Genomic DNA, 26,549 nt, shown 5'->3' on the forward strand with positions numbered 1-26,549 from the left:
TTGAGAGCTGGAGGGCACCACAGCACAGAAAGGACCTCCCCAATCAGAATTGAGTGATTGGCAGCTGCTGGTAAAGCTGAACTGTGTTTGGAAAGTAGGGAAGCGGTTTCTCTAACTTTTCTAAAACTAGCCTGGTTTGGAAGTGGGGGAGGCAAGGATATGTGTTTGTGGGTATTTTAAAGAGCATAAGACTTAACAGAAATCTGCAAATAACTAAATCTATATAACTGTTAAATAAACAATTCTTTTTCTTTTCACCAAACTCTGGTATTGAGAGTTATAATTTTGGCGGCGGGCAATCGGGCCCCTAACTAAAGAGCCCGCGGGTTTGTTTTCAACTGGAGCAGCCCAGGGGTTCTGTAACAGGAGGATACAATAAAAATTACAGAGGAGGTGGGTAACTCAAAGCCTCAGCTTTCTAGCCAGAAGACAAGGAACAGAGATCCTCAGATCTCAGAAGTCCCCAGGAGATTGTGTAACAGGGGAAGCTGGGGAAAGATAATCCCACAAAACTGTGTATCAACCCCTGGGCTTACCTTTAACCTTCACAGTTCATTATGACTGGAGTATAAAGGGCAAGTTGGGCAGATACTGGAACAGGGCTGAATCGGCATTGCTTGTTTCTAAATCCTGCATCTCCATGATTTTTCCTTATTAAATTAGGCATGCATCTTGCAAAATTTTTCCCCCATTGGAGACCTTGCTCAGCCTTTAGTGTATAAACCATAAGCTATGATGTGGCGAGGGTACCTCCCTCCCCACATTGCCCAGTAGTTACAAGGGCTGCCTCTGGCAGATTTCTTACAAGCTCAGTCCTGGAGGTCCATCATTGACCCTCCTTAACTTTTCTCTGTTTTTCCAACTTCTCGCCTGCTTCAGTCTTTTGATTTATGATTTCATTCTGATTTCTCTACTTCATGGGTGTCCCACTTCATTCTTCCACAGCCCACCCCTTCACACTTGGTAGGGCTTGTATAATATTCCACTGTGTGGATGTTTCCTGATTCATTTACTCTTCCCTCTGAATGGACATCTGGGAACAAAGGGAATATCTTCTTTGGCCTGTACTCCATACCAGCTCATGAGTTATTCTCCAACAAGTACCCTTTTTGGGTGAAATCACCTCCTAGACCCTAAGCACTCCAAATGTAGGGGATAACCAGGTCATGGCTTCCCAATCCCTTTCCAATTACCCAGGATATACTTCCCAAATCACTTCAGCCTTCCTTTTGCCTCCATTCTTACTGACATTGAAAGATGTATCATTGAATTGATCTGCCTATCTCCATCTTCCAGCCATCTGGCCTAATCTTTCCTTCAGAGTCCTCAACTCTCCTGATGTACCTCTTAGTGCCTGCAGTCCACTTACCACTAGAATATAGAGTGAATGCAGAAAAAGACATTCAAGATTCTCTACTATCTGCTCTCAGTCTAACCTTCTAGCCTTGTTTTCTATTGTATATACCACAAACTCTTCAGTACACTCAATACTAGCTATTCCTCTAATATTCCAGGTACTTTTACATTGCAATGTCCACTGCTCCAGCTTCTGTCTACTGTAGAACCTTACTTCTCCCTTAAAACAAAATTTTACCTGTCAAAATCTTTCTTTGAATCAAGGCCTAGCTCAAACAATATTTTTATGAAACCTTCCTAAAATTTATTCCTTCTCTCTATTGAAATTGACATGCAATATGCATTTCTTTGGTATCCAATATTCAAAATATATCATTATAATATGTACTAGTTTTTGGTACATCTACTTAAATCCCTCCTAAATCTCTGACCAACCTTGAGAACTCATCTCCAGAAAATGTGCTTTATAGGAATAGGGCTGTCTTGTTATAAATATTGTCCTCTATTTTATTGGTTATAAGAACTCTTTCATGAGGTGTTGGGGAACACAAAGATTAATGAAACAGTCTTACTCTGTCTCATTCTAATTATAAAACTGAGGAGCCACACAGTTATACACATAGTCTCTGAATTGCGGTGAATGTCTCAAACATGCTCAGAAGACTAAGGAGGCATATGAAGAAGCATGTATGACTACCTGAAGAGGAGAGAAAGGTCTGGTCAGGGCCGGGCTCCATGGAATGGATTGTGCTGCCTGGGTTCACCTTGCAGGATGGGAGTCAAGGGGAAACAAAGGCACTTGAGGTAGAGGAAATAGGATGTGTTTCTGAGAGCCCTTATATTTTGTTCCACATAGAAATGGCAGAGAAAGGGTGATTGTTATAATGAAGAACATAATTTTCAAAGGCAGGGTAAAATGGGTCTCAGAAGTCAACCAGAAGCAAGGCGTTGAAGGCACAGAAATCATTTAGTATTGACTTCACTCTCTCTTTCTCACTGCAGAGTCGCTCTGCCTGCTTCCTTGACCACACAGTTAAACATGGTGCCTGGATTACACTTTTTTTTTTCTAATGATTCTTTTATTTATTTATTTTTATTTTTTTATAAGTATATTTTATTGATTATATTGTTACAATAGTTCCAAGTTTTTCCCCTTTGCTACCCTCTGCCCAGTACCCCATTTTCCCCAACAATCCCCCCTCCCCAAGTCCATGCCCATGGGTCATACATACAAGATCTCCTGCCTCACCCTTTCATATATTCTTCTTCTTCTTCTTTTTTAAAATAATTAATTAATTAATTAATTATTTTAACAATAAAAAGTAATAATCCCTCCTTCTCAGACTTAAGACCCTTTATAATCTTATAAAGGACAATGGGCGAAGGTATCGAGCTCCTCTAGCTGCTTCAAGCTGGACATGGCCGTCATCCTACCTATCCTTGGGTCCAGAAATTCATAATAAGAGTAGGGGAGTGGAGGCAGGGGTGGCCTTCCCACATGGGGAAGGATCATGCAGACTCAGAGTCAGTTGGCTGTCCCCGGACAATGGCATGCTTGATTTAACAGTCTGGCATCCTTGTTGTATTCTGCAGGCAACAGATTTGGCAACAGGGTTAAAAGACATCATTCAATCCATAACCACTAGATGACAAAAAACAGGTATTAATTTTTCAATGTCCCACATTAGGGAAAAGAAGGGCTTTGTTGGAGGAAGGTGTGCCAGGTACATCTCACCTGTCCAAAACCCTTTTGCCCATTATACTTAGTTTGGGCTGAGGGAAATAGTTTAGGTTTACCCCGTCTCAGACCTCTGGGCTCTTTCTGTCCAAGCCATTAGGACAGAAAAGAGAAACCAGTTTTAAAGTGAAGCCCACAGACCACTCCGTTCTTCACCAACCCAGCCACTTAGTTCAGCCAAACTATTGAGTCTCAGGAGGCAGCAATGCAGACAGGATTAAGTGAGGCCTATACGTACAGACAATCACTCAGGTAATGAGATCATAGGCTTATGCCCTTTGAAAACAGAACACACATATTAATTTATGTAACATAACCCACATACAAGCCTCTAAATCTGTAGGACTGTCTTATCGGAAAGACATCCGGTTGTAAGGCATTTGACATTCTTCTTGCCTATAAATTAAACATCTTTGATAATACCACAGACATAGTTTAGTTTTCAAATCAAAACAAACTTTAAATGAAGATAAACTTTAAAGATGGTTAGCTGCACTACTTTATAGTTACCACTGAGCATTATGATTTTCCTTGAATCACCATTTTTCTTCCTAAGATTACCCTCCTTGTCATTAAAGGGACTGCATTAAGTCCATTTTTAATTTATCCTGTTCATTTGCATAAACACAACAAAAGCAGCTAATGATCACTTATGATCTTTAGTTCTGCTTTGCTGGAACTTACGCAAGGAACATTTAGGGTGACCTTCAGTCTGTCCTTCAGGGCACAGAAGCAGAACCACATAATTGGCATTCAGCCTTGCCTGCAAACACCTGTCTTTTCCAAGTCCTTCTGGTTTTCCATCGTGCCTTAAGATCCCTTCTAGCCATCTTTCAGGAAAACAACCTTCATTCCTTCCCTGGAAAGATTGCCATGGACCGCACATCCAACCAAGGTATCAGGCCTTTTATCTCGTGGGCTTTTATTACCTTTGAAAGTCAATCCCAGTTCCTCAGGGCTTTTTGGTAACAACCAGAGCCCAAGCATGTCTCCTTTAGGCATGACATTCCAGTCAAAGTTTTAGTCAAAAAAATCGTTATTAACAACTGGTCTTATTAGTTTTATGCAAAGAAACCTATGTCATTACTTGTTTAACATGTCAAACTCTGGAAGGATCAAATAGAAAAAATATATACAGTGTGAAGGAAAATCCTTGTCCCTCCAACATTCACTAAACTTGCATTTTCATTTTTTATATTTTTATTTTTTCCCCCACTAAAAATTTTTTTCCACTATAGTTGTCCCACTTTTTCCCCCTCTTGCTTCCCTGCACCCTGCCTCCACATCTCCCACATTCAGTTCCCACCCAGTTGTCCATGTCCATGGGTCATTTATACATGTTCTTTGACTAGACCCTTCCTCTTCTTGCCCCCTTCTCCCCTTCCCATTTCCCCCTTTGTTACTGTTAGTTTATTCCTTGTTTACATACCTCTGGTTCAATTTTGCTCATTTGTTTGTGTTGTTCATTTGTTTCCCATAATAGGTGACAGCATAAGGTATTTTTCTTTCGTTGCCTGGCTTATTTTGCTAAGCATAATTCTCTCTAGTTCCATCCATGTTGTTGCAAATGGTAGAAGTTCCTTCTTTCTTTCAGTACTTATTCATTGTCATTTTCTCCCTTTGTACTCGTGTTCCTCTCTGTCTCTCTCTGTTTCTTCATCTTCTTAAAGCAGACCCTTTAGCATCTCTTGCAATGCTGGTTTGGTGGAGATGTATTCTTTTAGCCTTCTTTTGTCTTGGAAACTCCTTATTTCACCTTCCATTTTGAATGAGAGTCTTGCTGGGTAGAGTGTTCTTGGTTGTAGGCCTTTGTTTTTCATTGCTTGGAATATTTTTTGCCATTCCCTTCTGGTTTGTAGTGTTTCTGCTGAGAAATATGATGATAGCCTTATTGGAGCTTTCTCGTATGTTCTTAGTTGTTTCTCTCTTGCTGCTTTTAGGATTATCTCTTTGTCTTTGAATGTTGCCATTTTAATTATGATGTGTCTTGAAGTGGGCCTGTTGGGGTTCATCTTCATTGGGACCCTTTGTGCTTCCTGGACTTGCGTGACTCTTTCCTCATGTGAGGGAAGTTTTCTGTCATTAGTTTTTCAAAGAGGTTTTCTATCCCTTGCTCTTCTTCTTCTCCATCTGGAATTCCTATGATACAGATATTATTACGTTTTATGTTGTCCTGCAGCTGTCTTAGAGCCTCTTCAGTCTTGTTCAGTCTTTTTCATTTTTTTGCACTCTCTGGGAGTTTTTGTCTACATTGTCTTCCAGCTCGCTGATCCAATCTCCTGCTTCCTCTAGCCTGCTTTTAATTCCTTCTATTGTGTTCTTCAGTTCAGAGATTGTATTCTTCATTTCCTCCTGGCTCATATTGATAGCTTCTATGTCCTTTTTCATGCTGGTGTAATTATCAGTAAGTTCCTTGTAGTTTCCCTGGAGTTCTTTGTAGTTTCCTCTGAGCTCATTGAACTTCTCCATAATCCATGCTTTAAATTCCATATCCGATAGTTGGCTCCCCTCTATTTCATTTAGCACTCTTTCTGGGGATTCTACCTTTCCTTTCAATGGGGGATTGTTTCTCTGTCTCCCCATTTTTGTGACTCCTATTGTTTGTTGGTGCTTCTTAGAATGATCTGCACTTCCTGGATCTGCCCCTGGTGGTGTACCAGCCTGGGCCTAGGCAGCCTGTTGGAGACTTCCAGGGATCTGCTGCCGTTGTCTGACTTCTTTCATTGTTAATCTATTCAATCTGTGATTAGTCGTCAGGCTTAAGGACTGTGGGTGTGGCAGCTTAATTCCTGTAGGCTGGGCTTTTGCTTCCCCTCTGGCTGACACCACTTGGAGGAGGGGAATGGTCTGCCTGCAGTACTGGGGAGGAGTCAGCACTGGGACCTGGTTGGCTGCTTCCCCAGTTCTCCCCTCAAAGCCACCACACCAAATTCTCCCCAAGCGCCTCCAGTCCTCTCTGCCTTCCCTCTGCTCGAGCCCAGAGTAAGTGGGGGCAAAATATTTTCGTATGTGATCCACTTAAGAGCTCTTTTTCTCCAGCTGTTTCTCTCCGGCTAGCAAGACACCCTGTGGCTTTTCACTTTTCTCAGCTGGATACTATTTTACTTTCCACCCCGTTGCTGTAGGCTGGGAAGCTCAGCTGGGGGTTTAGACCCTGCCCTTCTCAGGGGGAATCCCTGGCTGCTGAGCTGTTTCACAGTCCCTTCAGCTGCCACCTGTGTGAGCCCAGCCAGCCCTTCCTCATCTCTGCACTCCCTACCCATCACGTTGTGATGTAGCGGCCTTTTCTGTCTCTCCATGGTTATAAGACTTCTCTCCAGCTAGTGTTTGGTTGGTTATTCCAGATGACTTTTCCAAAATTAAGTTGTGAATCTAGACTAGTTCTGGGAGGAGATTAGTGTAGCTTCCATTTACTCTTCTGCCATCTTGTTTCTCCTGGCTTACACTTTTGCTTGTCAAGGGTGTATTAGTTATCTATTGTAGCATAACAAATTACCTCAACACTTAATGGCTTAAAACAACAAGCATTCATTATTCCACAGTTTCTGTGTGTCAGGAATCCTAGCATGGCTCTGCTGGGCATCGAAGGTCTGGCTCAAAGTCTTTAATGAGGTTGCAGCCAAGCTGTTGCCTAGGACTGTGATCTTACCTGAAGGTTCAACTGGTTGAGCAGAGAGTACAGAATCAGCTTTCAAGTTCACTCACGTGGCTATTGGCAGGCTTCAGAAGATCCAATTTCAAACTCACTTACATGATTGTTGGCAGGTTTCAATTTCTCATGGGCTGTTGGACTGAAAACCTCAGGTCCCTGCTAAGCCACACAGGCCCCATTCATAGGGCTGCATGCAACATGGCAATGGCAACTTTCTTCCTTCAGCAAGAATGGGGGAGAGACAGAGATAGAGACAGAGAATGAGGCCTGGAGAGAATTCCAATATTGGAAGCTACATTCTTTTTGTAATCTAGCCTAGGAAGTTACATCCTGTAACTTCAGCCACATTAGAAGGGAGTGACTAAACCCAGCTCACATTGAAGGCTGACTGATTACATAAACACTTGAACACCAGGAGATGGAAGCTGCCTAGCACAAGGATGAAGTGAGACTGTAACTGGGATCCTAGGCTCAGGGGAGGGTTCTGAGTGGTTCTTCTGGGGTTAGGTGCCTATCTTTGTATCAGTCAACTGTGTCCATAGGACTAGAGTACATTTTAAAATATACCTGCTTGAAACCCAGTCCTGTGAACAGAGGGGGAAGTTTGCAGGAAAAGGAGGCTGAAGTGCTCATTCTAACTGGGTAGTGTTTCTCGCTGGTGCTTATGTGCACACGCACACACACACACACAAGCATGCAAGCACACATACATACACACACACACACACACATACATACATACACATTCACACACCTGACTATCCTGCCTTGTCATTGTTGTACATATTAGAATTCTGAAAACACTTTTGTTTGAATGAAGCTTTAAGAACTTGGAAAACTTGTATTTGATGAGATTGAAGTCTAGACAGAGACAAGACTTGTTCAGGATCACAGAACAGTTTGGTGGCAGAGTAGAGCAGAGCAGAAGATTGCTATTTTATGCTGGTGGCTAGAGAGGATGCCTGGGACATTAGGAGGGGTCCTCAAGGAGGACAGTTGAAGCCTTGTCTGTGCTTGGGGACCGCAAGGAAGAATGGAGAGAGAAAAGTGCTACAAGAATAAATAAATGATTTCAGAAGAGACAAATAATGGTGCAATGATGCAGAAACTGGGAGGCCAGGTCAAGAGGAAGGTCAGTTTGAAATGAGTGAAACCTGAAGTATTTGTTTGGGTGAAGGGACAGAATGAAAGAAGATTAAACATTTGAGGGAGCAGGTGATCAAGAAAGAGTGGATGGATCCAAGTGCTTGGAGAGAGCTGGAAAGGGTAGACCAGAGCTGTATGGGAAGGGAACTAGGGCACTTTTTCATCAAAAGGGAAAGCAAAGGAGAAGAGAATGGGGAAGAGCTCTGAGAGATGTTCCTGGGGAGGCACTGGAAGGCGAGGGGCCCCACAGCAGAGAGGCTGCCTCTTCTTGGTGTGCTGGGAAAACTGAGGGACTCAGGGCCAACTTTGGGACTTGAATGTGTGAAGAATTTTTAGCAGTGCTGTGGGGAAGCAATAGGACATGAAGGAATGGGAAATAAAAGACTGGTGATGAGTGGAGAGGTTTCTGCTGTGATTTTATGCATATTCCTTTCCCAGAAGTTCTCTGACTGTCTAGAAACCAGCATCCCATCTCAAATATGGAAGATCCAGGAGTACCTAGAAATTTACTGCTGCTTTTGCTCAAACGTGGTAAGGCTGAGAAATTAGCTAATGGTGGCCAAGTGGAGAGTATTATAAAGATAGGGGATGAGCTGTTATTTCCATTCACTAAGGGCAAAGAATAAGCCTATATTATATGGAGAGCTGGAGCAAAAATGGAATTCAGTAGAGCAGAAAAATATTGCACAACTAGATTCAGGAAAACGGATTCCTTCCCTGTGATAACTTTGTTCTATAGGACGTCAATTAGGTTACAGGATGATGTTTAATTCTTCAACTGGTTATTTCTGTTATGCGTTTAAGACTAAATGAGCTTAAGCTGCAGCTTGAACTATTTAAGCAAATGTCAAGAAACACATCTGTGGGGCTGTTAAAAAACACTATGTGGCCTTCGGAGCCATGCTGTCTGGGTTTGAATCTTGCTTGTGCCACTTAATAATCACATGACCCTCGGTGAGTTCCCACCCTTTCATGTTTCATTTTCTTCATCTCTAAAATAGTAATGACAACAGAACCTATTAGGGGGTTGTTGTACAAAGTCCTTGGCATAAGGCCTGATAAACAGTACTCAATAAATATTAATTAGCTGTTATAATAAAAAAAAATCAGATTGCAATTTTATAGAAGCATTGGCTCTTGGAGTGGAGAACTTTCGAGATTACTTAGCCCTGTGTTTTTCAATATTGCTCCTCAGAGTTGGAGAATGAGAGAAACGATGCTTCTGGGGTTTCTTTGGGGGGAAAAGGGGGGTAGGGCTTCTGTGGCCCTAGTCCATCTCCTGCTTCAATAAAAATAGTTCTGCTTCAATCAGTTTCACATAGTATTTGGTAAACTTCTGCCTATACCTAAACAACAAACAACAACAAAAAAAAACCTTTCAATATTAAAAAAAAAAAGAAAAGAAAAAGAAAACCAAACTAACTTTACAAATGAGGATCTAAGGTTCAGAAGGAGAAATGACTTGCCCAAGGTCCAATGCTGAGTTTTCAGTGGAGCAAGATCTTGCACCCAGGCTTCCTGCCTCTGGTCCAGGGCTGTCTCTACTTTGGTTTTCTATCCATTCAGGCCCTGCTACAAAAGGGAATGTTTTCTCTTTCCCGCAGAGCCTCACTCACATGTCCTCCCAAGTAGCTCTCCTAATCCTGGAGAGTTAGCTGTTCCCTCATAGAACTTCCCACAGTGCCTCTTCCCATTGTAATTTTCTAAAAGTTTATTTCTCATATTGGATAAAATATGGTCCTACTTGCAAATTGGATATGTTTTATCAAAGTTTGACACCTCCCCACCCCACAGTGCCAAGGCCAGTGACTGGCACATAGTAGATGCTGGGCAAATAATAGATGTGAACACATGTTTTTATGTACAAATGAGATGAATACTTAATGCAGCTATTATTATTAGAATGAAAGAGTGTCAGATATAACAGCTCTTGTTTCAAAGAGCTCAATATGGAGTTGGTAATAAAAACTTTTGTAAAACTTGTTTCTCTTTGAGAGTAAAATGCGAGTCCAAAATGTCACATAGGGTTTAGTTTGTATTTGTCACATAAAATGTCTCTAGGGTTGGAGGAGGGTGCAGAGAGAGTGTGGGAGGGATGTGTTAAGGGCAAGCAGTGTCTGCAGAGTTTCAAGGAGATCCACTGACTACACAAGTATCTGCAGACTTTCTCTTTTCTCATGGGCAAGGCCTGGCTGAGCTCAAAGAACCTTCTTCCTGTGAGCACATTCCACAGCTGACTGATTGGGGGAGACATTTTAACGAAGCCATTAATAAAAGAAATGGCGGTGCCAGAGGGGGTCTGTACTAATTAGTATGGTGTCAATGAAGAGAACACTCACATGGACAGCTCCTGGTCTTTGCCCCAAGGTGGGGTGCAGGGAACTGCCAGTCTTTGCTGTTTGCTTCCTGCCCAGTCAGCCCCTCTTGAAAGTGTGTGCCAGCCCTGCCCTGCCAGAATCTGGGAAGGTGGCACCTAACAGTTTAACACAACTATCTGGGACACCTCCACCTTTGCAGAAAGCATTGCAACTCTGCATGTTTCCAAGGCAGATGGAGAGATGGCAGTGCCTGGCTCTCCCAGCCTCTAGCTTCCTCTGTTGGGCAGTGCAGCTCCTTCCTTCCTCCCCCCATTCTCTATCCTTTATTTTGTTACTTCCAAATTGACCAACTATCCTGTCTATATCAGTCAGAGTTTTCCAAAGACTATATACAGGGTGGGACAAAAGTGGGTTCACAGTTGCTCCTACGGAAAATAATACAACAATCAATGAGTAAGTATAATAAAAGAATAAACTCTGTTACACATACTCACAACTATAAACCTATATATATATATATATATATATATATATATATATGATTTATTTCAAGGAAGTAGCTAATGCAATTGTGGGGGATGTTAAGTCCAAAATTTGCAAGGTAGACCAGCAGGCTGGAGACTCAGGCAAGAGTTAGTGCTGCAATCTTGAGAAATAATTTCTTCTCCTTTGGGGAACTTCTGTTTTTTAGTTATAAAGCCTTTAAACTGATTAGAGGAGGCCCACCCACAATGTTAAGAGCAACTTCCTCTACTTAAAGTCAACTAATTATAGATGTTAACCCCAAATTATCTACAAATTACCTTCATAGAAACACCTAGATAACTATTTGATTAATAACTGAGTATTATAGCCTAGCTGAGTTAGCCCATAAAGGTAACCATCACACCTTCCTAAGTCATTTGAACCTTCTAGGATTTTTTTTTTCAGCTGATAGAGCTATTAGTATCATCTCCCTAATGCAGATTCTAAAACTGAGGATTCTCTAAGTTGTGTCTTTTTCACATTCACACAGCTAGAAAATGCTGTCGTTGAGTATTAAAATTAAACTGCAGTTTTCTAAGTAATCAGTCTTAAATTTTTAATATGAGATTATACTGTCTTTCTCATACACATTCATTCATTCATGTATTCAATAATTATGCATCCAGTCCTCACCACGGGTCAGGCACTGACTTGAACAGGACAGACATTATGAGACTGACCCTAGGCTGCAGAAGATGGACACAATGACACTAAAGACACATATACACATGTATACACATGCACGTGCACACACAGGACACTCACAGTGTTTAAAATGTTTCTCTGAAATGGTTGATGACCTCTGGAAGAAGCAGGAATTGTCATCCTTACCAGAGAAGCATGAGTTTGAGAAGGCAGTTCAGAAAATGAAGCAATTTTTTTCAAAGGCAGAGACAAGCTAAATAAACTCAGTGTCAGTTTGCTTTAGAACTCTCTGAGACTCATGTCTGTGCTGAGTGGAGCTGAGCTGGCATGACAGAGTCTGAAGGGGTGGCAGGCAGGTTGGCACCAATGTGGGGCAGAAGCAGATTGGCGGCTCCAGGGCTGGCTAGCCAAGCAAGCCTCTGCTAGTTAACTACTGGACTCCATGTGCTAAATCTCAAGTGGGAGAATAAATAAGATTATCTCTCTGGATGATGAAAACATTTTCTTTACTTGGCAAAATCACTCAAGTACTTTATGTGTTTTTGTTTTTGTCTATTTGTTTGTTTTTTCAAAGGTAGGCTATATATCTTAATCCTGTATCTAGATATCTCTGGACTCCAACCATCACCAAATCAAAAATGAACCCTCCCTAAACAATAATAGTTGTATAGAATTTCAGTTTGCAAAACACTTTCAAATATATTACCCCATCTCATCCCTGAAAAAAGGCAGTATAAACACTATACAATTCCCATTTCACAAAAGAAACTGAAGTCCAGAGAGGTTAAATGACTTAATCAATGTCTTTAGGCCAGTGATTGTTAAAGGCATTAGAACTTCCAGTATTTCACTTGCTTCTAATGGCTCCATCACCAAAACCAAATATCATCAGTATGTTAGTTTCCTAGGGCTACAGTAACAAAGTACCGCAAACTAAATGGCTTAAACTAGAAAATTTATCGTCTCACAGTTCTGCAGACTAGAAGTCTAAGGTCAAGTGTTAATTCCTTCTCAGAGCTGTGAGGAAGAATCTGTTCCAGGCCTCTCCTCTAGCTTCACGTGGTTTGCTGATGTTCTTAGGTATTCTTTGGCTTATAGGCACATCACTTTGACATGGCCTTCATGTTTACATGATGTTTTCCCTATATGCATGTCTGTGTCCACATTTCTCCTTTTCATAAGGATACCAGATGTATTGTATTAGGGTCTCAGCCTACTCCAGTACCTTTGCATCTTAACAATTATATCTGCAACAGCTCTTTTTCCAAATCAGGTCACATTCTGTGGTAGTGGGGATTGGGACTTCAACATATGAATCTTAGGAGACGTGACACAATTCAATTCATAACTATTAGTGTCCCTTAAATCCATCATCTTATACCCTCTGAAGTGGGCAAAGCTGAGGTTATTCATTCCCACTTAACCAAGGTGAGGTGAGCTGCCCAAGACCCCCGAGTAACAAATCTTTTTCTGACCTCACTTTTCTACACCACTCAGCCTTACAACTGGGTCTTCAAGCTGCATTAAGGCACCTGGGACCCCACTGATGTCCAAAGTGTAGGTTCAGTGAGGACAGAACAACAGCCCCTGTGCTCACTGAGATATTGCTAGCTGAGAGATGACTGACCTAATGAAATTCTTAGACTGTGAAGCATACGCACAAGGCAATTTAACCTGAAAAGGAAAGAAAAATATCACCCAGTTTGTGTGTTGTCAGTTTCCAAATACTAAAGAGGTCATATAAGGTTAACTAGATAATGAAAATGTTAGCTGTAATTTTCAGGATCATTAACATTTCTTTGTTGCCATAAATGCATAGCATTATCAGCAAAGTTTTGTAATCCAAAATAATATCAAGATATTTGAATGAGATTATCTCAGACCAGAAAGCTTTGCAAAATTATTTAGAATTTTCTAAAGAGAACAAGGAATCTTCAGCCTTGTCATAAACACACAGATTACGGCATGCCTAGGATAGACTGACTTGAGTCATGACCTAAAGCAAGGCATCTCAGATGACTTATAGAGTATAAAGCAGTGCCCGGTCATCCCTAAGGCAGCAGAGAGAGTCTAGGGCTCCAGGTGGAAAACGTGAATTCCCATCCTGCCTTGCTCCATTACTTTCTGATTACATGGACAGTGGGTCCTTTAGATTAGACAGACCTGGGTTTGTGTCATGTGTCACTCCCTAGCTATGTCACTTTGGGCAGAAGTTTAAGCTCTCTGAACCTTGGTTTCTTCATCTGTAAAACTGGTATGAAAATATCTACTTCAAAGTCATTGAGATTTAGTAAGATAACAGATATTAAACTCCTGCCATATAACAGTTCTTAATGTGTATTGATTCATTTTTCCTTCTTTTCCCCTCTCTGACTCCTCTCTATCTACCTTTACATAGGTTTTGTGATGATGACTAAGGAAAGAGGAAATAATCTCTTGGAGGCATCATAAAGGAGCAGAATAGTTTAAAAAATAAAACAGAATCATGGATATGGAGAGCATTTTGATGGTTTCCAGGTGGGAGGGGGCTGCAGGGGAATGGGTGAAGAGATGGGGGGATTAAGAAGTACAAATAGGTAGTTGCAGAATAGCCATGGGGATGTAAAGTACAGTATCGGAAATGGAGTAGCCAAAGAACTTATACACATGACCCATGGACATGAACAATGGTGTGGGGATTGCCTGAGGGTGTGGGGAGTGCTGGGTCGAGTGGGGTAAAGGAGGAAAAATTGGGACAACTATAATAGCATAATCAATACAATATAATTAAAAATGAAATGAAATAAATAAAAAGGAAAATGCTCTTCCTGGAGCTTTTTTGTTATTGTTGACTTACCTGAAATTTTTGTGGTTACTGCATTATTTTAATGGATCTGGATTTGGACCAGGCACATGGTTGGCAAGCAGAAATATCAATGGGCAAGTGCAGAATAATGGCATTTCCAGAAAGGGTTTCTAGCAGGTATGTCCCTGTAATGCAACAAAAGCTGCTAATGGTAACCATCTGAACATTATCCTCACACTGACACACATTGTTCAGGCTGCAAAGATTTTGGTAGGGCTTTATCTCCTTGAGCCTTGCTTCAGCCCTGTCTGTGCACTGGAGAGGACACAGGCTGCTATTGCCAGCCTGGACTGTCATGAATGCATGGAGTAACAAAGCTGCTAATTGGAATTAGAACCAGTACTTAAACTTGGGCTTCTGGTCTCCTAGTTTACCATACCACATTGCTTTCTGGCCTGGAATTATCAGGCCAACCTCTTTCCCAGAACTCTGTGCAAGGAGGCAGAGCTAATCCCCACACTGAGGCAACCCCCACGTCTGTGAACCTACACACTGGGCACTGAACTTAGCCTTTACTCTCCCTATTCCACTGCTCATCAACTCTCCCCAAAGAGCCTTCTCCCTAAGGAGGGGAGCTAAACATGGATTTTCACTTAACTAAGGGTCAGTTTTAACTTTGTTCCTCTTTACCAAAAAGACAGATTTTTTTTACCACTCTATTGAATATAGCTTTTTTCTTGACAATACTGAATGGATAAAGAACATAATTTTATTTAGTCACACCTTCACTGAGACCTATCATGTGTCAGGTCAATTCTGTGATAACAACACATTAATAGACACTGCTTCCAAGGAGCTCGTAGTCTAGCAGGGAAGAGAAGACACACATGGAGGGGTAGGAAGGGAGCAGAATCCTAAATGTCTGCACCAGCCAGTCTCAGGATCCTAGTCCAGAATCTGAGGGGCACTGGCATAGGCTGGCCTCTTTTTGATCTTCCTCAGCTGGAGTGTTCCTTCTATAGATTCAGGTATCCTACCCAGGTATCTGGAGCTGCACTGTCTAATAGAATCTTCAGCAAAGCAATGCTACAAATATCCTCCCTCTGCGCTGTCCAACATGGCAGCCACTAGCCACTAGCCACTAGCCACTAGCCACCTGTGGCTACTGAGCACTTTAAATATGGCTAGTGCAGCTAAGGAACACAAAGTTCCATTTTATTTCATTGTAGTTAGTTTTAATTATAGTTAATGGTTATATATTGGACATCACAGATGTGCAGGTAAGAAAGTAGATAGTTCTTTATGACCATGTCATTGTCAGGGGGAGGCTTGTCGTGGTGATGGCAAAGAGCTCTTGCACTTCCCTGCTACCCCTCTGGGACATCTGTCATCACCTGGCTCTTCTGTAATGTACACAAGGAGGCTGAGACACACAGAGCTGGGTCCTCTGGAGTGTCACTAAGCCAGGTGGTCAGCCATGCCCTCCCCACACCTACATGTGGCTGCTGCCAGCAATGTTCCCTCTACTCTGAGTGATAAAAATTAATAGATTCTGCCAGGTGCAGCTTTGGTAGGGTGCTAACCCTTCATGAAAGAGAAGCAATGAGCTGTCCAAAAAGCCCGCAGCCTAGCTATCAATGTCCTGTGGTGGTCTGGAGGAAGTGTAAAGTGGACATGAAGAATATGCCATCCAGCCCCAGTCAGCTGTGAGTGTACTCTGTGACCCCAAGTTGGCTATTCTGTCTCACTGGGCCTGCAGTCACTTTTCTGTAACCCAGATAGCTGAATTTCCTGATTTGTCACTGAACTCAAAGTTTCTGAGACTACCTTCCCAGAGACGGCCATTTAGATAGTGAAGGAGAGTCTGGGGATTTATTTTCCAATGGGAAGCCCAAGGCAAAACTAATATAGCAGTAAATTAAAAATGGGAGTACTTGAAAATACCAGTGTTGTTGTTGGTAAGCCATTACTACCAGTGAACATAGCGACAGTAAGAAGAAAAAGGTTTGAGAAGATTAGAGAGGAGGAGGGAAAAACTGACAAGGAACCAATAAGAAAAGAAAGTGGAGAACAAAACAAGCAGAGCCACAAAGGATCAAACAAATAACCGGAGAATGAGTAGCCGAGCCAGTCAGTGGAGGGTGAAGAAAGCAGCTGAAGGACCTCGGTGAATTGGAGAGAGCGATCCCACAGGGCTGAGGAACAGCAGACTGTGCCCGTGATGCAGACAATCCTGACTCCTCAGCCAGTATCTAAAAGTACAGAGAGACAAGTGCCTGTGGGAACAGCCTCATTTCATCCAGTCAGTCGGCAAATGTGTGTTTAGACTCTGCAACAGTGCCTCTCAATTTTTGGTTGAATATCTGAATCAACAGTGGAGTCTAAAAAAAGTAACAAATAAAAAACTGATGTCCAGGCCCATTCCCATAGATACTCCTTTATTTATTCTGGGTGTTTTTCTGTGTTGGTGAGTGGTGAAAGCTCACAGGTAGTTCTAATTTCCAGCCATGACTTGCATGCCAGGCTTTGTGCTAAACCAGGAACTACAATGGGAACAAGACAGACATGGCCCCTACCCTCACCTGTGAAGGTATTTTCTAAAGCAATCAAGACCCAGTGAGGTTTATGAGATAGAAATGATCTCTATACCTTAGATTAAGAAAATGGTCCTCAGTGAGGTGGTTTATTCTCAAGGTCATACAACTTGAAAGTCATTAGTCCAGGCTCAAAACACAGTGCTCCTTCCCCTATGTCACATAACCTCAAGCACCAGGATGCAGAGAAGCAGGGGATTTTCCAATGGTTCCTTCTCTTTAATTTTCAGACCCCTGAAATGTTAACAGGCTCTGATCCTACCTTTAGTTGTCAGACCTTTATGTGCCCAGGGACTATAAGGAGTTGCCAGAGGCCAGGGACCCTGGGATAGACCTATTGGATTACAGTTGGGGGACAACTTACTTGAAGTACCTGAAAAGGAGAAAAACACTGATGTATGGATGCCTGGCACAGGCTCTGTGCCAGGTGCTAAAAACACAAAGATGGAAGAGCATCAGTCCCTATCCTCAAGGATTAGCCTGGTAGGAGGAAATAGTGCAAAGTGCATCAATCTTGAATATTTTAGTCCAGGAGTCTGCAATTGTTTTCTGTACAGGGCCAGAGAACAAATATTTTCAGCTTTACTAGTTATATGGTCTTGGCCACAGCTACTCAGTTGTAATGCAAAAGCCGCCACAGACAATCCACACGTGAGTGAGCATGGCTGCGTTTGAAGAAAACATGATTTGTGGACACAACTTTGAATTACATATGATTTTTGTGCATCACAAAATCTTCCTCTTCCTCTGTTTTTTCTCCAATCGTTTAAAAATGTTACAACTTATTCTCAGCTTTTATATAGGCTGTGCATAAACAGGTGGTGGGCTGGATCTTGCCCAAGGGCTGTGTTTGCCAGTCCCTATTCTGAAAGGACTGTGGTGGGGAGTAGATGGGAGGACACGGCCATGTCAGCCAGGTTTGGGGATCAAGGGAAGCTTGTCAGAGGAAGTGGCACTTTAACTTCCCCCAGCTCACCGGTCTGTCCTTCAGCCAATGGTTACTTTCCTGCTTGGAGCATAGAATCAAATGGCCTATAAACCAGCTCCAGGGCTGGTTCTGAATTCTCCATGTAATCTTTAAAGGCAAAAACAAAGTCAGATTTTAAAAGTATTTTTTTTTCTCAGTTTTTATTGTATGTCCTCTCTGCACTGGAAAATATAGCTGAGAGTTCTCCTGTGCTATGCAAACTAATCCCTGCTGTGGTGTAAGTTAGGCAAGATGAGGATGATAAATAACATCTACTGAGCATCTTCTATGTGCCAGAGACTGTTTAGGCATTTTAATTAAGTTTTCTCACAGTTACCCTACATGTCATTAGTATTATCTCTGTTCCACAGAAGATGAAACCAAAGCTCAGAGATGTCATCCTTCTGAGAGTCATAAACTGATGTGTGGCAGAATTGCAGTTTGAACTCAAGCTATCAGATTTTAAGGCACAATTTCCCTGATTATGCTTCCTTTTTCTTATAAAAATGATCATATTTCTGAATGCAGAGGTTTGCTAATGGAACTGAAGTAGCACAACAATTTCTAGAAGAACTAATTGTGAGCTAAGAATTAATTGTAAACCATAGAAAACTAACTTTAATTAAAATTCATTCAGAAAATATCACCTATCAACCACACTTGCCCACCTGCGTGGATCAAATATTCATCCAATTAAAAGACTGAAAATAGGGATTGCTAAGAAGAGCAATAGCTTTCATAAAGCCAGTCTTTATGAGGGCTCTTAATATTACTAGAGCATGAAAGATTAATATCTCTGAGCATAATTATTAAGGGGCAGTTTAGGAATCAAACCTTTATATAAAACAGATCCACTCCAGTAACAAAATTCAATATTACCTGATTAATACTTTCCTTGTACTTCTTTTAATTCTTTTTTTCAATTACTGTTTACATTCAATATTATTTTATATTCATTTCAGGACATTCCTCAAAAAATTAAAAATAGAACTGCCTTTTGACCCAGCAATTCCACTTCTGGGTATATATCCAAAGAACCCCAAAGCACTAATTTGAAAGGATACATGCACTCTCACGTTCTTTGCAGTGTTATTTCCTTGTACTTCTTATACAAGGAGCAGGCAGATAATATTGTTTCTGGCTTTGAGGCCAGTTTCTGTTCAAAATTGTCAGAGCCAGTGTGCATGGGTTCTTTTTCCAGAAAACCAGGGCCTCTTGACATCACTAGAAAACTCAGGAAACAGAAATAGACCCCTAAATAGTGGCAGCTCTGCCCCAGACAGGCACTCTCATCCAGACTGGAGGTCCAGGCAGCAATCCTGCTGTTTCTCAGGCTTTGTCACTTGCTCCTCAGACTCCAGGAGGGAGTACATTCTGTACCTCTCTGGTCCTCATTTCAACCTCTCTGGCAACAACTCTACTCTTCTTCAGGGATCCAGCCTTGCTTACCTCTAGTCCCTGCATTCTTTGGTGAAACATATGACCCAGAAATCAGCCAATCATGTGTGTATGCCCTGCACATGGGAGGGCACATGCCTTAAACCATCCCATTCAGAATGAATCTTGGAAATGTTGCTGCTAATGCTGGGTGAAAAAGATACTTATATTCAGCTGATCATTACCTGATGGCTATGGAGAGCATTTACCTGAGAATGGAGTTAAAACAAGGAAGGAGAATAAAGAAATGGAGAAGAAACCAATTTTCATGACATCGGTGATCATTGGATTGAGTCACATTGCTACATGAGCCAATAGCTTATATTTCTTGCTTAAATTTGAATTTGTTTTTCTGTTGCTTGAGGATAATCCTACCTGAAACTTTAATTCTCCACCTTCTGATACAGTTTTAGCATTGGAGTCCCTGCCTTGATCTCTGTCCCATGTTCCCTGTCTCATGTCTCGGGCTTTATTACCAGTGAGTGTCCTGGCCCTTCTGCTGTCAAGACCTACCTCATTCTGGACAGTTTCACTTTATGCCTGCCATGGAGATTGGACATTCCTCAGTTACTGCTCCAGACTAAACAGTGAAAAAGGTCACCTTTTTTTCTCTTTTTGTTTTACATTTATTACATAAAAAGCACATTAATAATAGAGTGTTGGTTTAATGCATGGCTGACTGGAGAAAAATATGTGTTATTTATAATCTTCTTTATATAAGAAGTATGGATCTAGGTAACTAGAGGATCTTTTGTTTGCTGAGAGTAGAATAAAACCTTCATCCTCAGTATACTGGCCTTAGACATATTTAAAAATGATATTGAAGAGTGGAAAAAGATATGCAAACAGGGACTTGCTTTGCCTAAGATGAGGAGAGATTGAGAAGCCCCAGAGAGAAATTGTTCCCCATATAGGCAGAAGACAGCAACCCAATAGGCTGCATGGGGGCAGGTGCAAAAACTAGGTATGTATGGAAAGAGGCATGGAAGAAGAGGCTGGCATCATGAGGGATTTAGAGGTGAAAGTCTGTGCACTGTGGAATGTCAGTCTCCTCCTCTGCCTCCCCTGTGAATTCAACAGTATTCTTCATTGCCTTTTTTTTTTTTTTTTTTATGAGTAACTTCAATTAAGAGAGCATTAAAAAGAGCAAGCATAGGTTTACACAAATCAGGCATTGTGGCTGAAAAATAATTGGGATGCAGATGCTGTTGGGTAGAGGAATAGATAATCCCCATTACAATAATTCCGTTCATATCCCAGCTGAACTGAAGCTCCAAACGTGATAGGAAGTGGAGTCTGGCAACCCCAAGCTTTGAAAGAATATGGGCATTGGAGCCTGAAGGTTTCTGGAAGGGAATTGGTCTGTGCCTCTGTACCTATTTGCATTTACTAATTTACACACTGAAGTTTTTAAATTGTTAAATATTCTTCTGCCATATCATTTTCAATAGCTTTCTAATATTCATTATATAGTTGCACAAAAATTTATTTAGCCAATATTTTTTGCCTGGCATTAAGATTATTTATACAATTTATTTAAATAAACCCACCAAAGCATTGTAGATATGTTCTTGTACACTTTTCTTATATATTCCTTAGAAGAAATTCTTAGGAGTATAAGCTATGGGTAAAAAAAATAAATTAGTATTTTTAGGGATGTTTAAGACATGTTAAGTCAATGGGATATGTATCTATATCTATACTTCTCTATATACATAGACAGATATAGATGTAAATATATAGATATATAAATGTCTCTATATTTATGTTTCCCTATATATAAAAATGTCCCTATATAAATTTTTATATATATCCCTATAAGCAAGAACTTGATATTTCCTTGTAAAGATAAAGGCCAGCCCTGGCTGCTGTGGCTCAGTGGATTGAGTGTCGGCCTGCGAGCCAAGTGTCGCTGGTTCAATTCCCAGTCAGGGTACATAACTAGGTTGCATGTCAGGTCCCGAGTTGGGGGCGCGAGTGAGAGGCAACCACACAGTGATGTTTCTCTCCCTCTCTTTCTCCTTTCCCCTTTCTCTAAAAATAAATAAATAAATAAGCAAACAAACAAATAAATTATTTTAAAAAAAAGTAAAGATAAGGGCCAAAATTGAGTAAAAATCTGATTTGGTCCATATTTTTACTCTTGGAATAGCCTTATAATCTGGGTGCTAAAGCCCTCATTTTCTCCACAGAAGGCCTCACCTGATTTAAACAAGTTGCCTGACTAAAGTAGCTATCTCCATAGGGAGCCTCAGCAAATAATATTGGAGCTCTAGAATATTGATACAAATTTCATAAAAGGCCTGTGTTTTCTCCCAGTTCTCCAAATTTCCCTGCATAAAATCTCCATTCACTTCGCTTTGCATACAGGAAAAGAACTCACACTCCTTGAATTGCACCCAAAATCCCAAAGCTAATAAATGTGAAGAGATAATAGAAATATAAAATCATCCTTTTGTAAGTTCCAATATAGCAACTGATTCAGACAAGGATCATTAAAAACAAACAAACAAATAAAACAGAACAAAATAAATAAATAAACAGGTGTAAAGTTATAAGAAACAGGATATTCATAGAGTGCCAAAATATCACCATAGAAATTACTAGCTGGAATGAAAAAATATCACTGCAACAAAAAGATCTGATGGTCAACACAATTACCAAATGGTCAAACTTAACATTTCTGATAGTAGACTAGTTCAGCATTAGGTGACTGTATGCATTACTGTACAAAATTCAAATCTTATCTACAATGCATTTTTGCATTAAAGGATTTAAGCCAGATATAACTAAGCCCCTCTAAAACCTAACTTTCAGTTTACAGAAAATATGAGGGACAGAAGTACAAGTTAAATAATACCATGAAGAAATAATCAGAAAAATCCTGAATGTAGGATGTTTTCTAGGACAACCACCTGAATACTTCAAAAACTCAATCTCATCAAAAAAAAAAAAAAAAAAAAAAAAAAGTGAGTAAATTGCTTTTGAGTCTAGACTAGAAGAATTTCAAGAGATATAACAATTAACAATTGTGATGGTTAATTTTATACATTAACTAGGCTGCAGGAGTGTCCAGATATTTGATGAAACATGACTCTGGATATTTATGAAAAAGATTAATATTTAAATTCATAGACTGAGCGAAGCAGACTGCTCTTCCTAATGTAGGTGAGCCTTATTCAATCGGCTGAAGGCTGGAATACAACAAAGAGGTCAAGTAAAAGGAAACTCCTTCTGCTGGACTGCCTTCAAGTTGAGACACCAGGTTTTATGTTTTTTTGTTTCATTTTGTTTTGTTTTGCTTTTTGCTTTCAGATTTGAACTAAAACATTAGCTCTTCTTGAGTCCTGAGTTTTCTGGCCTTGGTTCTCCTATACCATGAGCTCTCTCCATAATCACTCAAGCCTTTCCCTTATAAGACATCTCTCTCTTTCTCTCATTCTTTCTCCATATATATCTCCTATTTGTTTTGTTTCTTCAGAGAACCCTGACTAATATGACTAAATCCAATGTATGAGCCTAGCTTCAAATCTGATTGGGGGAAATATAGCTAAAAGACATTCTGTGGCAATTAAGACCTTTGAATATAAACTCTACTTTAGATGATATTATGGAATTATTATTATTAATTTTTAGAAGTTATATGGTAGTGTGGTTAAGTGGAAGGTTGTTTTTACTCTTAGGCAATAAATGCTGAGGTACTTACAGGCAACATGGCTTGATATTACAACTTAGTCTGAAATGGTACAGAAAAACTATGCATACAGAGAAAGAAAAAGAGAAAGTACGACAAAATGTTAAAATTGTAGAATCTCATTGAAAGGTTTACAGGTGACATTACTGTATTTTTTTAACCTTTTCTGTATGGCAGAAATGTCCTGAACTTAACTTTCTGCTTTATGTCTAATCTCTGTATGCACGGTGTGTGTGTGCCTGTGCTGCAGAGTTCTCCCGCACTTCTTCAGTTTTCTTGTTTTCTCTTTCTGACTTCGTAAGACATAAACATGGTGCATTGAATTTTAGATTTTCCTCTTCTGTGATTAAATTTTAAGGCAAAATTTTTGCTTCTAAATTATGTTCAGCTCCATCCAAAAGTCTTGACACATTTTTGTTCCATTAATTCTAAATATTTTCTAAGTACCATTTCCTATTTTATTTGATGCATAAATTATTTATCTGTGTTCTTTTATTTTTAAATGTATGTGGGTTTTTAGTTAGCTTTGGTAATTAATCTCTAACTTATACACTGTGGTCTGATTTTTATATTTGTTGAAACCTGATTCTTACGTGGTCAATCTTTGTAAACACCAAGTGTGTCTGGAAAAAGTCCAGCCATTGTTAATATAATAAGAATGATTTGCAAAATGTTGATGTAACCTGGCAGCCAAGGAGAGTGGACTGGAATGCACATGTGTGAACAGTGACAACTTCACTGTTCTAGTCAGTGGGGGTGATAGATGTGAGGCCGTCACACTCAAAATGACTAAGCAAGTAGAGCAACAAATCTGCAGCAAATTTTGTGTTAAATTGGAACATTCCTCCATGGAAACTATTTGGGAGATTCAGAAAGCTTTCAGGAATTACGCAATGAGTGCCACACAAATAAAATTGTGGCACAAATGCTTCAAAGACAGTCAAGAATCTGTTGAAAGTGATCTGCATTCTGGAAGGCCTGAAACAAGCAGAACACCTGAGATGTTGAATGGGCATGGGCTGCAATCAACAAAGACGTCTGACATTTCCCAAAACTAAAATCACCTTTGAGTGAAAAGAGATATCAGACCATCAATGAGATTCAGAAAAATATGATGGGACAGCTGATGGTGATTACAACAGAAGATTTTGCAGAGTGTTTTGAACAGTGGAAGAGATGCTGGGAGAATTGTGTGAGGTTCAAATGTGCCCACTTTAAATGGGAACGAGTTGTCATTGTCCTGTGTACAATGTCTCTTATCTCATATCTTCTTCAATAAATGTCTCTATTTTTCATATTAGATGGCTGAATACTTTCTGGACAGACCTCATATTTGAACTGTGTTGAAAAAGTGTCTTTTTTTCCCTAATTTAGAGATGTAGGGCTTTATGTGTTAGCATTATATCAAAGTTGATAATTCAGTTATTCAATTGTTCTATATCCTTACTAAGTTTTTGTCTATGATTGATTAATCTGAGTAAGAAATGTCAAAATCTTCAGTCATAATTATTGTTTTCTTATTTTTTTCTCATAATTTGCACTGTTTTTCTTTAATATTTTGAGGACATATTTTTATGTGCATGGGAGGTACAGGGTCAAGTTCATCAAAATTAAGAAAAGTCTAGAGGAGTCTAAAGAGACATTATAAGTAAAATTTAGTGTAGTCTTCTTGGTGGGATCCTGGACAGAAAGGGACATTAGATAAGAAAACTTAGAAAATTTGAATGAAGTACAAACTTTAGTTAATAATAATATATCAATATTGATTCATTAGTTATAACAAATGCATCATTCTAATGCAAAATGTTATTAATAGAGGAAACTGGGTACAGGGTACATGGGAAACTTTTGTACTGTCATAGAAACTTTTTATAAATTGAAAACTATTGTAAAATTAAAAGTTTATTTAAAACAAAAGTGTTATGAGGTTAGTGATACCTCCCAGAAGAAATGTAAAACCCAAGCGTCCCAATATTTCCAGAGATAAAACCCTGCAGACTTTGATCTCAAAACCTAAAATCACAAAAACAAAGAAAATTAACCACAGGGCGAGAAAAAAATTCATAAGAAACAGCAGATTAAGGGTTCCCAAGACTTGAGATAATAGAATTGCCTGTTATAGAATACAAAAAAAAAAAAAAAAAAAAAAAAGTTTTAAATAATTAAAGACATAAAAGAAGAAATTAAAAACATGAGAAAAACAGGAATAATGGTTGTACTGTACATTTTGTTTATTTATAGAACTGGTTATGAGACCAAGAAAGACATAGAAATGATCTTTTAACAAATAATCAGGAGAATTTTTTCTCTCAGTGGAATAAACAGCCAACCATCTTGCCCTCCCTAATAGTGAGTGGTCATTATTAGAGATATAAGGTCTTACATACCAGCTTTAGAAATCTATGTCACAAGACTTACAATGTAGCAAAATTCAGAGTAGCCTTAAGGAAAAGTGTAAGAGTACCATTACTGCATAATTATATGTAAATCTGAGGATAGAGACCGTAGAAGATAACGTTTTCCAACTACATATAGAATTTTTGTTTTGTTTGTTTGTTCTGAAGGAGGGATTTACTTTCTAAGAATAAGATTGCAACTAGGAGTTAATTACTAAAATTTGTCTGTGATCATGAATAAAATTTTGTGTCTCAAAGCTCTTATATAAGAAAAGGTGAATTGTAATCCTACTTTGCTTTCTAGTGTACCTAAAGCTTTAATTCCATGATCTCTGGAGCCCAAAAGTGTCTACTCACTTGTAGAAAATGACAGTTGATATCCTCACATGCACCTTTGAGCTTCTTGTCTGCAGCATGAACCAAATCAGAAGACAATAGAAGACCCTTTCCTAACAAAGGCACCAAAAAAGCAAAGGGACAGAAACATTCTTTTCATTTAAAACATTCTCCTTAGAGTCAGTCCTCTGCACATTCACTTATGGTTTATGTAGCTATGACTCAATTAAATATTAACTGCTCCAAGCCAAGAATGATTTTATGTTGCCTCCTTTGTCTAAAATATAACTCACTCACATGGGAGCTGGTTAGTCATCATGATTGTAAAGGGCAAAGAAATATGCTACAGTCTGATTAAATTCAAATGCTCAGGACACATCACTCAGCCAGAAGAGCATCTTGTGTTCCCATTAAAATGTTGTTACAGAGAATATTATCAATTTATCACCCTTCACCAGTTTTCTTAGGTAAGAGGTGGAAGCTATTTTCATTTTCTTACAAAAATTAAAGAGTGAGAAGGAGTTTGTTCAGGCAAATAAGACAGCAAGTAAAAAAAGCAAGGAAAGAAAGAAAGAAAGAAAGAAAGAAAGAAAGAAAGAAAGAAAGAAAGAAAGAAAGAAAGAAAGAAAGGAAGGAAGGAAGGAAGGAAGGAAGGAAGGAAGGAAGAAAGAAAGAAAGAAAGAAAGAAAGAAAGAAAGAAAGAAAGAAAGAAAGAAAGAAAGAAAGAAAGAGAAAGAAAAAGAAAGAAAGAAAAAAGAAACCAGTTTTCCTAACTCCCTGCCTAGACCCTAAGAAGCTTTGTTCTGGGGAAATCTAGGATTGGATAAGAGAATGGAAGTAAATGAATGCATTAAATGTAAGAGGCAATCATTTCTCATTTTCTTCAGAACAAATCCTTCAGCAAGTCTAAGCCGCAAAACTTCTAAAATACCGACCAGTTCCAGCCTTCATTCATCTCTT

General features: G+C 39.7%; 1 long non-coding RNA gene across 1 annotated transcript in view; it reads right to left on the bottom strand.

The window, feature by feature from the left end:
* LOC150021058 (uncharacterized) overlaps window positions 1–25,762 on the bottom strand; it is a 38,005-nt gene extending 12,243 nt beyond the window's left edge. Inside the window, exons 1-3 of the long non-coding RNA XR_016511791.1 lie at window positions 25,611–25,762; window positions 14,217–14,350; window positions 6,744–6,965 (exon numbers count right to left, since the gene is read on the bottom strand). This is a non-coding gene — a long non-coding RNA (uncharacterized LOC150021058). The remainder of the gene's footprint in view (window positions 1–6,743; window positions 6,966–14,216; window positions 14,351–25,610) is intronic.
* Between the last annotated feature and the right edge of the window lie 787 nt (window positions 25,763–26,549).

The sequence above is a fragment of the Furipterus horrens genome, unplaced genomic scaffold (genome assembly GCF_987537825.1).
Source record: "Furipterus horrens unplaced genomic scaffold, mFurHor1.1.pri manual_scaffold_1, whole genome shotgun sequence".
NCBI lineage: Eukaryota > Metazoa > Chordata > Mammalia > Chiroptera > Furipteridae > Furipterus > Furipterus horrens.